Source organism: Crotalus tigris, unplaced genomic scaffold (genome assembly GCF_016545835.1).
Source record: "Crotalus tigris isolate CLP2741 ecotype Arizona unplaced genomic scaffold, ASM1654583v1 scf7180000017598.18339901613:2243638, whole genome shotgun sequence".
In the NCBI taxonomy this organism is placed as follows: domain Eukaryota; kingdom Metazoa; phylum Chordata; class Lepidosauria; order Squamata; family Viperidae; genus Crotalus; species Crotalus tigris.
The window spans coordinates 35,114-49,388 of record NW_024096502.1 but is presented as its reverse complement, the minus strand read 5'-3'; the positions used below and the strand labels follow the sequence as shown (position 1 = coordinate 49,388).

The 14,275-nt window shown below is 38.1% G+C and overlaps 1 long non-coding RNA gene across 7 annotated transcripts in view; it reads left to right on the top strand.

The window, feature by feature from the left end:
• Positions 1-14,275, top strand: part of LOC120318429 — a 47,705-nt gene that overhangs the window by 19,283 nt on the left and 14,147 nt on the right. For all 7 annotated transcript variants that reach the window (XR_005559507.1, XR_005559506.1, XR_005559503.1 and 4 more), the window contains exon 3: positions 11,638-11,682. This is a non-coding gene — a long non-coding RNA (uncharacterized LOC120318429). The remainder of the gene's footprint in view (positions 1-11,637; positions 11,683-14,275) is intronic.

Sequence of the window (14,275 nt, the reverse complement as noted above, 5' to 3'; positions counted from 1 at the left end):
TCATTTTTATATATAAAACATTTATATCTCACTTATTTTTTAGAATTAAGTGGCAGTTCTTTACTGGTCTTTCCCAGAACTGATTCCCTTTATATATCTATTCCTACATTGACTTTGGTTCCCAATGATATATATCATTCTTTTCTTCTCTTTTTTTTCCTTTCTTCACAAATCTATGAAAGACTCCGACTCATAAATTGGGGGAGGGGGCAAGAAGGAAATGTCATTTAATACAATGAAGCCTACTGTGATAAAATTATTTTATATTCTGTACTTAAGCATCCAAAAATATGGCTAAGCTATTAGTGCCTGAAAATTCTTCAGCTGCAGGTCTTCTGTTAAGTTTTACAACAATGTTTTGTCACAAAAGAAAAATCAGTGGTATTAGGGCACCCTTGTGAGTAAGTCACAATGGATGACTTACTAGCATAAAAGTAAACTGAACTGAACTGCTGTTGATGTCATACGTACAGTATCAAGTAATTATATTGGTAAGAAGATGAAGTTGGTTTGTCCTTGTCTTCCGTCTTCCTCAAAAAACTGACTTGCAGAGGTTTTGGTCTATGGCTTCCTTCATCGCTAGACGGGGAATTGCAGTTTAGTGTTGTTTGGAGGCATCAGGCCGTGGAAAACTGTCTTAGAAACATAGACACCTTTATTCCTTTTCTGTTAGGAAAGGTTTGCCAATATATTCAAATTGCTCTAACAAAATTTTATAGAGCATCAGAGATGTTAACATCTATTGCAGCCTCACTAGGAAAGTTCTTTTTTTCTTCTTCAGCAGTTGTTTTTCTTCTTTGTGGATGCAACCAGGTGGCTAGAGAGTGTAATAATCATCCTTCAAAGTAGTATACTGGATATTTTCCAAGAGTTGTTATATTTTGGATTAAAAGCAAGAAAAATTATAGGATTGCTCAAAGATAAAACCTCTGGCTTTGCTGGGGGAAAATAGCTTGAAGGTCATTGGAAAAAGTAGTTTTATGCAGGCTGCTTTATACTTAAAATCCTATTTATTACAAAAAATGTCTACAAATGTTCTGACTTTTAGAACTATTACTATTAAATACAGGCTTTCCACATACATTTTAAAAGTGCCTTATTTGACAAAGAAGATGATTAAGAACAGAAGGAATGAGCAGAGTAAAAATAATAGGTGGGAGAGAATAACACAAAATAGGTGTATTTTATTTAAACTGATTAATGAAGATGGAACAATCAATCCATATTGTAAGGAAGCAGAAATAGCAGTGGTGGGATTCAGCCAGTTCGCACCAGTTCAGCAGAACCGGTAGCTAATTTTTTGTTGCCCAGGCCCAGAACGGACTTCCGGAAGCGGCATCCACACAGAGAACCGATTGTTCACATATTTGAATCCCACCACTGAGCAATAATGAATGAAGGCATCCAGTTTTCACATTTCTGCTATAAAAAAATGTAGGAAAGAATATTGTGCATCTAATAATATGAATCTGACCTTTGAAATGTCGAATTATTGGGTTGCCAGATTATGGATCCAATAAACCCAATATACATCCATACTACTGCAGTTCAAATCAAATAGATCTAATATAATCTGTTTAGTCTTTCAAAAACTGATATTGGAAAAAGTAATATACATCTGATGAAGTGAACTGCAGCCCATGAAAACATGTGTCTTTTAATATAACGTTTGAAAACTTGCTAACTTAATAATGTGGTTATCAGCCAGAAGCTGCTTCCTCCTCCTCCTCTTCTTCCTCCTGAAACGAATAAACAAATAAACAAACATGGAATTGTGTATTCTGTACCAGACAATTATTTCCATTTTACTTAGTCTGAAATTATCAATCTTTATTTGCTAAATTTTGACAGTGCTCATGGATAGCATCATTAATCATCTGCATTGTCATGTTTTATGTGCTGCATTCCTATATACTTTTTTAAAAAGAAAGTTATTTAATTATTTGTATCTTGCCTTTATTATTTATAATTATTTTTACAAATATGTCCAAAAGACCTTTCTCCTATTGTCTCCATGACAATAAGCCTGTGAGATGAGTTGGGCTGAGTAACTGGCCCTAGATCACCCAGCTGGCTTTCTTAGCTAAGGCAGGAGTAAAACTTATTGTCTACTGCAGTGATGACGAACCTTTTAAAGACTGAGTGCCCAAAAACTGGCCCTGCCCCCACTCTGCCCTTACTTTGCCTGCCCGCAGGGCCACTCACTGCTTCCAGGGCCCTCCACAGATCACCCAGGCAGCCTAGCAGTGCCATGGCGGCCACGCCCTCTGCCCACGCCCCGCAGCATCAACTGTGCGCGATGGGGCGTGAGGGTAGACTCTCGTCTACGCTGCCATGTCCTTAGCTACACTGCTCTGTGTGAGCCACACTCAGGGGCGACTCTCAGGGGCGACTCTCCTCCAGGGGGGCTGCTGGTGAGGGGGTCACGGGGGGCGGCAAGGCTGGGGCAATGGCATGTGTGCCCACAGAGAGGGCTCCGAGTGCCGCCTCTGGCACGTGTGGCATAGGTTCGCCACCACTGGTCTACTGCTTTCTAGTCTGGTGTATTCTCATTCTCTCTCTCTCTCTCTCTCTCTCTTCTCTCTCTCTCTCTCCCTCCCTCTCTTTCTCTTTCGTTAAAATGCAGTTATAGTGCTAGACTATCAACTGTGGACTGATAAAATTTATTAATACTGTGCTTTTAGTGAAATGTTTTTCCTTATGGCCTCTCTTTATTTCTGAATAAATTCATGTTCCATCCAATAATGTTTCCTTCATAATAGTCCAGTGGTGGCGAACCTATGGCACGGGTACCACAGGTGGCACTCAGAGACCTCTCTGTGGGTACGTGCACCATCGCCCCAGTCCTAGGCCTTCAGCTGGGTTTTATAAAACCTTTTCGCTTTAGGCCTCCGCCGCCTAAAAAAAAAAGGTTCAATCAATCAGTCAATTTCAACTTCTCGTGGGAAAAAAAAAGATCTTGCAAAGTTGGGATTGATTGATTGAACTTTTTAGTCCCACCCATTCTGCTGTTACCACCTCAGCCACGCCCAGCCAATGGGCCACGCCCAGCCAATGGGCCACGCCCAGCCAATGGGCCACGCCCAGCCAATGGGCCATGCCCACCTGGCACCCGACGATGCATAAGTGGGTTTTGGGTTGCAGTTTGGGCACTCAGTCTCTAAAAGGTTCACCATCACTGTAATAGTCTATTTAAAGCTTTTTTTTTTTTTTAAAAAAAAGTAAACATCATAAAGTATATAAAAATTTATTTCTAGAAATTTCATCCAGTCTTTATTTAATAGTATAGTTTGATCTAGTGGTTTAGGCATGAGGCTAGAAAGTGGGAGACTGTGAATTCAACTCCTGTCTTAGCCATGAAAGCCAGCTGGGTGATCTTGGGCCAGTCATTCTCTCTGAGCCCTACTCATCTCAAAGGGCTGTTGCTGTGGGGAAAATAGGAAGAGGAAGCAATGTTGGATATGTTTACTGTCTTGAATTATTTGTAAAAATAATGAAGATGGTATATAAACAAACAAACAAACAAATAAAACATCAGGCAGATATATTATATCATTGCCATTGGAGGAATATTGATCTGGAACAAAGGACATATTTTTAGAAATACATGCTTTTATTATTTTAAATCATGACAAGAATTATTCTGCAATTTAAATTTAAGTTTGGCTTAACTTTCTCTTTACTAATCCTTTTCTAAGGAAAAGACTATCTATTTGTTTTTTTTAACAGATTGTTTTGTCTAACCTTCAAAATGAGGGCTGAAAAAAAATCCTGGAAAAGAAATCTCCCAATTTCAGGGAAAAACTGTGGATAGGTTTAAGTAATCATCTTTCCTGAAAAGTAATATGTTGTCATTTTTCCCCTAATTAAATAATCTAAGTAAAACATAATTTGTGACAAAGAAATTGACTGTTGTTTCAGTCCCCTATGTTTCTCTCAAAAGTTGCCACAAAACTGAATTTTGTAATATTACCAAAGTGGAAACTTAATAAATGCATGATGAGTTTTCATATTAACTGTTGCAAATTGGTGAAAAAAGTAAGGTTCTACATTTAGGCCAGAAAAAACAAATGCACAGGTATAGTATAGGTGATACCTTGCTGAATAGTAGCAACTGTGAAAGGGATCTCGGAGTCCTAGTGGACAATCACTTAAATATGAGCCAACAGTGTGCTGCAGCTGCCAAAAAAGCCAACACGGTGCTAGGCTGCATTAACAGAGGGATAGAATCAAGATCACGTGAAGTATTAATACCACAACAAAGATAATCAGGGGACTGGAGGCTAAAACATACAAGGAATGGTTGCTGGAATTAAGTATGTCTAGTTTAATGAAGAGAAAGACAAGGGGGGATATGATAGCAGTGTTCCAATATCTCAGGGGCTGCCACTAAGGAGTCAAGCTATTCTCCAAAGCACCTGAAGGCAGGACAAGAAGCAACGGATGGAAACTAATCAAGGAGAGAAGCAACCTAGAACTAAGGAGAAACTTTCTGACATTTAGAACAATTAACCAGTGGAACAACCTGCCTCCAGAAGCTCCAACACTGGAAGTTTTTAAGAAGAGACTGGACAGCCATTTGTCCGAAATGGTATAGGGTTTCCTGCCTGAGCAGAACAATAATAATAAAGTCACTTCCAATTTTATTATTATTATTATTATTGTTGTTGTTGTTGTTGTTGTTGTTGTTATTATTATTATTATTAGATTTGCTTTTAAATATATTTTACATAAAGACATTTTAAGTGTTTGTCCTAGTCATTTTTTGCTTGTGGTTCTATCCGCTATTTCAAGTGGTCTTCCTGATTTGCTGCTTATAACAGTTTTCAGCCAGAAAAGTATTGTACAATTTTAGTTTGAAAACTTGATCTTAAATTTATTTATATAGTCTTCTTCAAGCCAAACTAGACTCCTACCTGGTGACTTGTAATATTCTTGGCAACAATATGGAAAATATAATCACATATTTGATCAGCTACATTTGTATGAGAGTTAAATAATAGGAGGGGACAAGAAAAAAAAGGCAAGTATCAGATTTTGAAATATAAATATGTCCCATTTGAGGGATAAAGTAGTTTGTAGGTGCTGAGCTAAGTAATAGTAAGGAGAGGAATCTCTGACTTGTATGCACTTTCAAATAATCTTTGCTTACACAGAGATTGTGCAGCATCAGCATTTAAAGATAAAAGATAATCCAAATCTGTGGGAAAAAGTTAAGAATATGTATTAACTACTAAAGAACTGGAAAGTAATTTTAGAATCTTAGCATACAGTTTAATAATAAGGCAAGTCACTGCAACTACAAACTAGCAAATTGTCAATACTTGAAAAAAAAATCCATGCAAATATTCATCCTGGATTTTCCACTACTACCAAACAACCTGTTAAATCAAAGGTGTTTGATTTAAAGAAACAGACTAAAAATAGATTCTATCTTTCAGGATATTTGTACAAAAGGTGGTTTGCCAAAATAAAACCCTTGATATATAACAAAATCAGACAGATGGTTGATTTGCAAACCACTCACTAATTGGGCCTTTGGCTAATTTGTAAGTATAATTTTCTAGATCCTTTGAAAGGAAGATTGGACTAGGTGAGCCCTTGCCAAACTGATATCCTTCAGATAGCATAAATTGTAGCAACTGCTATCAAAACCTCTGGAAAGCAATATGTGAGAATGATTGGCTTAGAAAAATGTTTGGAAACACTTCTAGTTTTTATGACAATTATGATAGTCAGGATCCTTTTATCTGAATAACATTATTACAAGAGTATTGCAATACCCTGACCTGTATATACCCTGTTTCTCTGAAAGTAAGGCCTACCCCAAAAATCAGCCCTAGTTTTGGGGAGAGGCACAAACCTAAAAATCAAGCTAGGGTGGAGGTAGGGGGTGGAGCTGCCCCAAGTGCCCCATACCCACTAACCTTGCAGCCAGGCCTCTTCTCACTAGCCCACTTCTTCTGTGGCATCTGTGGCATCTGTGTTGGCCAAAAAGGCCAACACAGTGCTAGGCTGCATTAACAGAGGGATAGAATCAAGATCACGTGAAGTATTAATACCACTCTTCAATGCCTTGGTAAGGCCACACTTGGAATACTGCATCCAGTTTTGGTCACCACGATGTAAAAAAGATGTTGAGACTCTAGAAAGAGTACAGAGAAGAGCAACAAAGATGATTAGGGGACTGGAGGCTAAAACATATAAGGAACGGTTGCGAGAATTGGGTATGTCTAGTTTAACGAAGAGAAGGACAAGGGGGGACATGATAGCAGTATTCCAATATCTCAGGGGCTGCCATAAAGAAGAGGGAATTAAGCTATTTTCCAAAGCACCTGAAGGCAGGACAAGAAGCAACGGGTGGAAACTCATCAAGGAGAGAAGCAACCTAGAACTAAGGAGAAACTTCCTGACAGTGAGAACAATTAATCAGTGGAACAGCTTGCCTCCAGAAGCAGTAAATGCTCCAACACTGGAAGTTTTTAAGAAGAGACTGGACAGCCATTTGTCCGAAATGGTGTAGGGTTTCCTGCCCGAGCAGGGGGTTGGACTAGATGACCTCCAAGGTCCCTTCCAACTTTACTACTATTACTATTACTATTACTATCTTCTGCAGCCATACTGCATTTCTCAGTCACAGGCCTTTCCAGAAGGCCACTGCAGCAGAGAACTGAGCTGTGGATTGAATCCACAGCTCAGTACTTGGCTGTAGAGGCCTTCCAGAAAGGCCTGACTACAAAATGCAGGCTGGAATGCAGTTGTAGAATGAAGCTGTTCCTTCGGTCAGAAGAAGTGGGCCGGCTGGGCAGGGCTGTTGGTGCCAGAGTTGAGTATAAAAAACACCCCTGAAAATAAGACTTGGTACCTCTTTTGAAGGCAAAAAATAAAATAAAATAAGACCCGGTCTTATTTTTGGGGAAACACGGGTAGGTTTCTCATTAGGGCAAAGAGATGTTCTGGGATTCTTATTTTTCTAAATATTTTCCACATGATTTATACAATCATGATCAACAGAATTGAAAGCCTTTCTATAATCAATGAAGCACATAGTGCCTTCTTTTCGGTATTCTTTGGCTTTCTCAATTATCTAGTGTGTGTCAACAATAAAGTTTTGTGTTTCTTGGCCTTCTAAAGCCAGCTTGAACATCTGGGATTTCTTTTTGCATGTACGGCTCTAATTGATGTTTGATAATCCTAGGCATTAGAACATTGAATAACAGAAGTGGAAGCTACCTTGGAGGTCATCTAGTAATTTCAATATTCTTAATTTAAATTAAATTAAGGATCAAATTAAATTTTATTAAATCAAATTAAATTAAGGATCAATATCCTTGTGCCTAGCATGTGAAATTAAGGATATTGATACATATATTAGCATAACATATTGTATGTGTGGTCAGAACCCTAATATTACATATAATATTGCCTTTTATCTGAATAAAATATTACCATTCAGAACTACATATGTATATCTGATTATAGTTATATTATAGGGATAATACAGAAATGTGAACTGTATTTATTTTGAGTTTGTATTTTGTTCTAATGTATTATGTACTCTTTATATTGTCTTGTATTTTGTATTCTGATATGGCCACATGATTAGTCAATAATTGATGATGATGATAATGATGGAGGAGGAGAAAGAGGAGGAGATTATATTTTTATTTATTCATATAAATGTGTACAATAGATTACACTTGTTTCATTATTATCCCAATAGTCTTGAAGTTTTGAAAAGGTGATTTTCCTAAAGTTACTTATTTCATGGAAGATTTGACAGGTGGAGTGGATGTCTTGATTTGCAACTCATTCCCTGCTACTTCAGTACGATTCCCACTGTTAGTCTAATGTGATACAATTCTTTTTCTCATTTCTGAATTCTATCAAATTTTGCTCCACACATGCTGGGACCCATTAACTATTGGTTGCTTTAGAATTTGGTAAGAGTTTAAAGCAGTGTTTTTCAAACAAGCGATTTTCAAATGTGTGGGTTTCATGATGGCTGGGGAATTCTGGGAGTTGAAACCTACACAGCTTAAAGTTGTCAAGTTTGTAAAATATTACTTTAAGGCAAATGACTGCTGATGAATTTTACGGCTCTAAAGAGGCTGGGTAGCACCCCAGATCAATGTTTTCCAAAACCAGATTTGCTAGGATAACATTGTGTCAAAAAAGGCAAAAGTAGTGCAAAAACATTAGATTTCAGAATGTTTTCCTTGTTTTCCAGTGAATTTCCTGTTATCTTTATTCCCTTTACTTTTTAAGATTAACATCCAGATGAAAAGTGACTTGAGCTGAAGAGGAAAAGACCAACTCTTTTCAGAGGCCTCCTTTTAATGGAAATCACTCTCTTTTCTGCCAGAAACCCCCCCTCCCCCCCAGAATTCAAACAACTTCAAATATCTTGTTTCTATCTTTGGGAGCTATTTCCAGAATTTCCCTCCTTGAGCTGGATGGAAAAACCTGAGCCAGAATTTGAACTGCTTTGCATTTGGTTTGAACTTCAAGGTTTTGGTAAAAAAAGCCCTCCCCCCCCCTTGCTAAAGCCCTCAAGATGCTGCTCAGCAGCCTCGCAAAGGATGGTGGGTAATGAGGGGAGAGATTCAACATGGCTTCAATCCATAGAGCTTGTTCTTGGCAACAGAGACATTGCCTCTTGGCAGCAAAGACACAGACACCTGTGTTTTTCCACCCACAAACCTGGGGTTGTGTGTGCCCTTCTTTCTTCTTCTTAAAGAGTGGGAGGAAGAGGGGGAAAAGCCAGCCTATTGCTTTTCTCATCCCAGGCAGCCTTGGAGAGATTGTCAGTTAATATCCTGCCATCTCTGATTGTGCTTTGAGAGGTGTGACGTTTGATAAGCTCCATTTAACTTGCTTGTTCGACATTGTTTAAATAATTCAAATACAGATTGGCTCTTTAGAAGGATTTCTACTCTATTGACCTTTGTTGGTCGCATGTTACAAGGAAATTAGGGAGGGGCCCTGTCAAGAGGCCTGTTCCAAACAGGCAGCTGAAAAAGAATCAGTTCCAGCTTTTAACTCAGCCCAAGGCACTCATTATTTATGGCCCATTGAAAATGCTGAGTCTGTTAATCTTTCTCCACAAGATTAGGGCTCTTACTACCAGATTTGGGCTGCAAATGTCTATAGAACCACTAGAGGTCAGCAAAAATGCAACCTGCTCTATTCTGCCATCTAATGATTGACTGGGTTTCTGCAAATATAGAACTGGATTTCCCATATTACCTCTGTACAGGAAATAAAGCACTAACTGAAACAATTTAAAATAAACAAAATGCTGTTTTGCTTTCAGAGATCTCATATATTGCTTCATGAGAAATGTTCTCAGTTTATTACATTTAATTATACAGAAATGGCTTCCGCTAAAAGAACACTCAGGATATGTATCTGTTGAAGATCAAAGTTAGGCAAAACACCTGGAAAGGATGTAACATGCCCCTTTCAAAAGGGTGGCTTACCCCTCCCTGATACTCCACTCATTCCAATGATTTATCTAATAATGAGAGCACAGATCTATTGAGTAGATCACATCATCCATATGCTGGATAAGTACATACTGAAACAGTTCCTTTTAGGGGAACTGTCTGCTAGAAAATGCTTACATGCTGTAGAGAGCAATAGAAATGTTTCCAAGATCCTGAAGTTGCCTAACATAGACATGACCACCTGGGAAATACTGGCATAAAATTGCTGCGCCTGGTATGGCCTCATCCCTAAAGGCTGTCAGGTTTACAAAGTAAAGTGCACTATGGAAGCTCAACATGTTTGCCCAACTTATGTCAGAACAGTCCATGCCCAAATTGACCAGTCATCTTTGGACTTGTCACATTAAGTGTCAATGTTATGAATAGTATTGAAATATTCATTAAACACAAGTAAAAGGACATATATCCTTGAAAATCCACTCATAGGAAAGAAATAGATTAGCTGTTGCATTCCAGGAACAGAAAGGTGGGAGAGCAGAACAGCAGGAGGATTGTCTAGTGGAAGAATATGGTAGCTTGAATGCTCTGCAAATCTTCAGTCTGTACTGGATTTTCTTAGACTTGATTTGAGTCATTCCAGCATATGCAACAGACAGAAGTAGCTTTAACTGTAAGTATAGATATGCTCTATTCCAAATCCACAAAACATACTTAGAGCTAGACAGCTTTTAAATAAATGAATATTGCTTAAGTTATTCTATTAGGCATCAATAACAATTGTGAACACTGTCACAGAAATGATTAATGCAGTAATACCTTGTCATCCTTTAAGGTGATTCCAACATCAGAATGATAATATTTTTATCAAATGTTTGAGTTGTCAACAATTTTAAAATATGATACATTTGAAAGGTGCTGTAACAGTCATTTATATAATGTATCTTGGTGGTGCTGGGATTTGTGTGTTCAAAAAATCAAGGTGGTGGTTGCAACCTTGTGACTGAGGACTCACCCCTTTTTTACATGCATAATGCAAGCAACACATAAACAAAGTGACAGGGCTTTGATTGAGGAGTTGTAGTTATCACCTTCATTTTTTGACTCTCCCCTCCTGGATGACCCTGCATACCATAATTGTTCTTAATGTGTCAGAGGTTCACGATTACTTGCACTTTCCCAAAGCCTCGGATGCAGTTTTTTAAGACTTCCATGTTTGAATAAACGATTTGGGTTTTAAGTGTGTTCATAGAAAAATATTAAATACAAGACTAAAAAAAAACAAATTAACCAAGTATAATCAAACTATTATGTCTTTAGTCTCACTTCTGATATGTCTTTCAAAGGCCAGTGCCTCATATTCAAAAAGGTACTCCCCTAATATTAGAGATTCCCAATGTCAAATTTTCAACCTAATTTTTTCATATTATTTTAAAAACCAAGCTTTGTCTGTTTTTTGGAGTGTAGCTTCAGCATGTTGGGAAAAACCTGTTTTAATTCAGCTAAGAGATTTGTACAGGCAATTTTGAGGACTATAGCATGAGTGGGGGAAAAATAGTTGTGTCCTCCAAGTCAATCACCTACTTTGATTTTGGTAATATAAGCTAAACTGTATTTTACTTTTGCCTTGAGATCCTTGAGAAGAAGGATAACTCTCTGTGGCATCAGAGTAACACCTGTCTAACAATTGTGTGGCATAAATTTCCTTCCCAAAATTTCTAGATTCAGTTCCTGAAAGCTCCAGCTTGGCTAAGAAAACGTCTCTCTGAATTCCAGGAAAACTATTGCTGGTCATTGTTGCCAGTACAAATCCAGCTCTGGTCTGACCCAATTAAAAAAACTGCTTCCTTTGCTGCAGCAGCATCATTTCCTTTCAAAGATGCAGCCTCTCTAGTACATTTTATGTGAACACTAAACCCTGTTTACCTCACTTGCCCCACAAAAGGGTTAAGGGGTGGTAGTACTGTTTGATTAATAGATAGCACTGAGAACCTGACCATTTGCATTCCTGGGTCTTTTGGTTTTCCTTCCATGATAAGAGAAGGCCAAAGTCCTCTTGCACTGGGCCAAGAGGACAAACAGAGCCTCCCAATGGAGTAGTTATTAATATAAAGCCTTCAGGTTTTCTGAACTGTTGCTCAGCAACTTGTGTTCTTTCACACACTAATCAATAACACTTTTTTTTTATTAGATGACTGAAAGGCCTCTAACTCCATCTGGAAATTGTTGCTGAAATGTAAGTCATCCAAAATGTTCTCACTAAAGACACACTAGTTACTATGCAATAAAGCTATAATGTTGCAAATGATGAACAATTCTAAAAAAGGTTTTCTTAAAAGTTGCAGTTGAAGGTTATCATTGTATTATTAATCCAACAGAGTTCTATATTTCTTATTCTCAGTAGAAAACTACTAATATTGGGTATTGTTTTCTATGTATTATTACTTATAGGATATAAGCTTCTAGGGTATAGGCTTAGAGGAACTAGGTTTGCAGAGCTACGTTGATGGAAAAAGTTCTAAAGTTTAGGTGTGAAAGTGCAAACAGACTGAGGACCAAATCCATGTGGTCATTTGACTGATGGAGACCCTCCCTCAAAAAAAAAGCCCCTGCAGAAAACTAGGAGTGGAGGTGGTTTGCTACATCCTTCAAAAGGTTATGGCTGGTTGCATCTGAATCATTTATTGCTGGCCCCAAATGTGGTGTTACATTTCAAGGAAAAGTGTTGTTCATTCATAATCTTCTTCCTATGGAGGAGATTCTCATCAATTTCTGCTGAATTCAAGTTTTGAAAAATATAGCTTTAACCCTAGGACTAGTCCAAGGTAACTTGGTTCTCCACAGCAGAAGAATTAAACGTCTCCCTTTATCTCACTAATATAGGTCATGATTTGCTGGGAAGCATGCAGAGGAGCCTTTCCTGGTGGTTAAGGCCCTCTGGTTTTAAATCATACTCCTCTTTTAATGGCAGCAAAGTTTCAATTTGCTTCATCGTGAGGCTGGAATAAAAGCCCCTTTTACTTGGACGTGGAATTCATAATGTTCTTTTGCCTATGCCTAAATAAAATAACTTGATAGAAAATCCTTCATCTTTAGTCTATTAATTTACGTGAAAGTAATTTTTCACCAAAAGAGGGAGATCGGTTAAATGGGTAGCCCAAGATCAGTAAAGTTCAAGCACATGGATTCTTTCAAAGAGAAACTTAAATGCAATTTTGACCTTTGGGTTGGAAATAATTGTCTGAAAGATGCAACCTCCTGGGGCTGGTGATAAATAATCCTTCTGCTTCTTTCTCCTCCCAAGTAAAATGGAACTGTCCTGGTGGAAGAGCTACTTCCAAGCCCAGGGTATTACATCATCACTGTAGCTGATAACAGGGAAGCACAATGGAGTGTTAGACTAATAGAAAAACATTGCCTGGATAAGAGAGGCTCCTGACAGCCTGGGATGAGGTAAAAAACCATTGTCTCCCTTGCTGTCAGCTGAGTCACTGAGCGATAGGGAATTCCAGAAGCAACAGGCAATGGAAGGGTCAAAACCTGTGTGGGAAGGAAACCTCTACTGGCTATATTAGAGATGGAGACATGGATGAATTGACTGACGGATTCACAAGAAGAAGACCCAACTGAAAGACATTTTCAGACCAGCATTATGGATCAATAAATCCCAGACTGTGTACTCAAACTCTTCATTCAGCCAGGGCAGAGAACTTCATTGGGCCACCGGATGATGTAGCATTCTGGCAAATTCAGCTGGATGAGCAAATTCTTTTGTCCTTAGACTAGACAGTCTGCCAGCTTTCCATATCAGAACCTGACCTGGGCTTTCCTCTCTATAGTCAGAAGTCATACCTGATTAATGACTACTAAGGCTGAATCTATGCCTAAAGAAGAAAAACAAAAACTAGAACTGATAACTGCATTTCAGACTGCAGTAAGAAGTCCAAGTGTCTTTCTTCTTCAACAGTCCTATATCTGAAACCTCTACTGAAAGCATCGTTTAACTCAGGGATATGCAACTTCTGGACAAAGGCAATAATTAATTTTTTAATGTGATGTCACAGGACAAAATCCAAAAACCTAGTAAATGGTGCAGGAAAAAAACAAAATTTGATTTCATTTCATTGGTATATAAAGTTAATTAAATTAATTTTAGATACCACAATGTATTTTCAGTAATTTCCCTCTTCTTTCATCTTAAAAATTACTAATACAATTTTTGGAAATTTTTGTGGGCTACAGCCAAGGATTTTGGATGCCATATTCAGCACTGAGGCCCCAGGATTTGCAAGGTTTCCACCTGATAGATGGGTGGAAGGCATTCCTTTAGTTCAAAGCTATTTACCGTAGTCTCTTATTTAAGAAATATTGATGAACAGCTCATGTCTAAATAGCAGATTTTGACTTTTTTTCCAGGCAGGCAACCACACTTCCAAAGAAAGCATCAGAGTGCAGCCACCCACATTTTCATTTTCTTTAACAGCCTGTTGAGTCTGCCTAAGTCCAGAGGCGTTTGGGTAAATACAGGTAGTCCTCAACTTATGACCACAATTGAGCCCAAAATTTATGTTGCTAATTATTAAGTGAATTTTGTCCCATTTTATGACTTTTCCCACCACGTTTGTTAAGTAAATCTCTGCAGTTCTTAAAATAGCAACATAGTTATTAAGTGAATCTGGCTTCCCCATTGACTTTGCTTGTCAGAAGGTCGCAAAAGAGAATCACATGACTCAGGGACACTGCAATCTTCATAAATATGAGACATTTGTCAAGCATCCAAATAAAGGTCAGGTAACCATGGGGATGCTGCTATGGTCATAAGTGTGAAA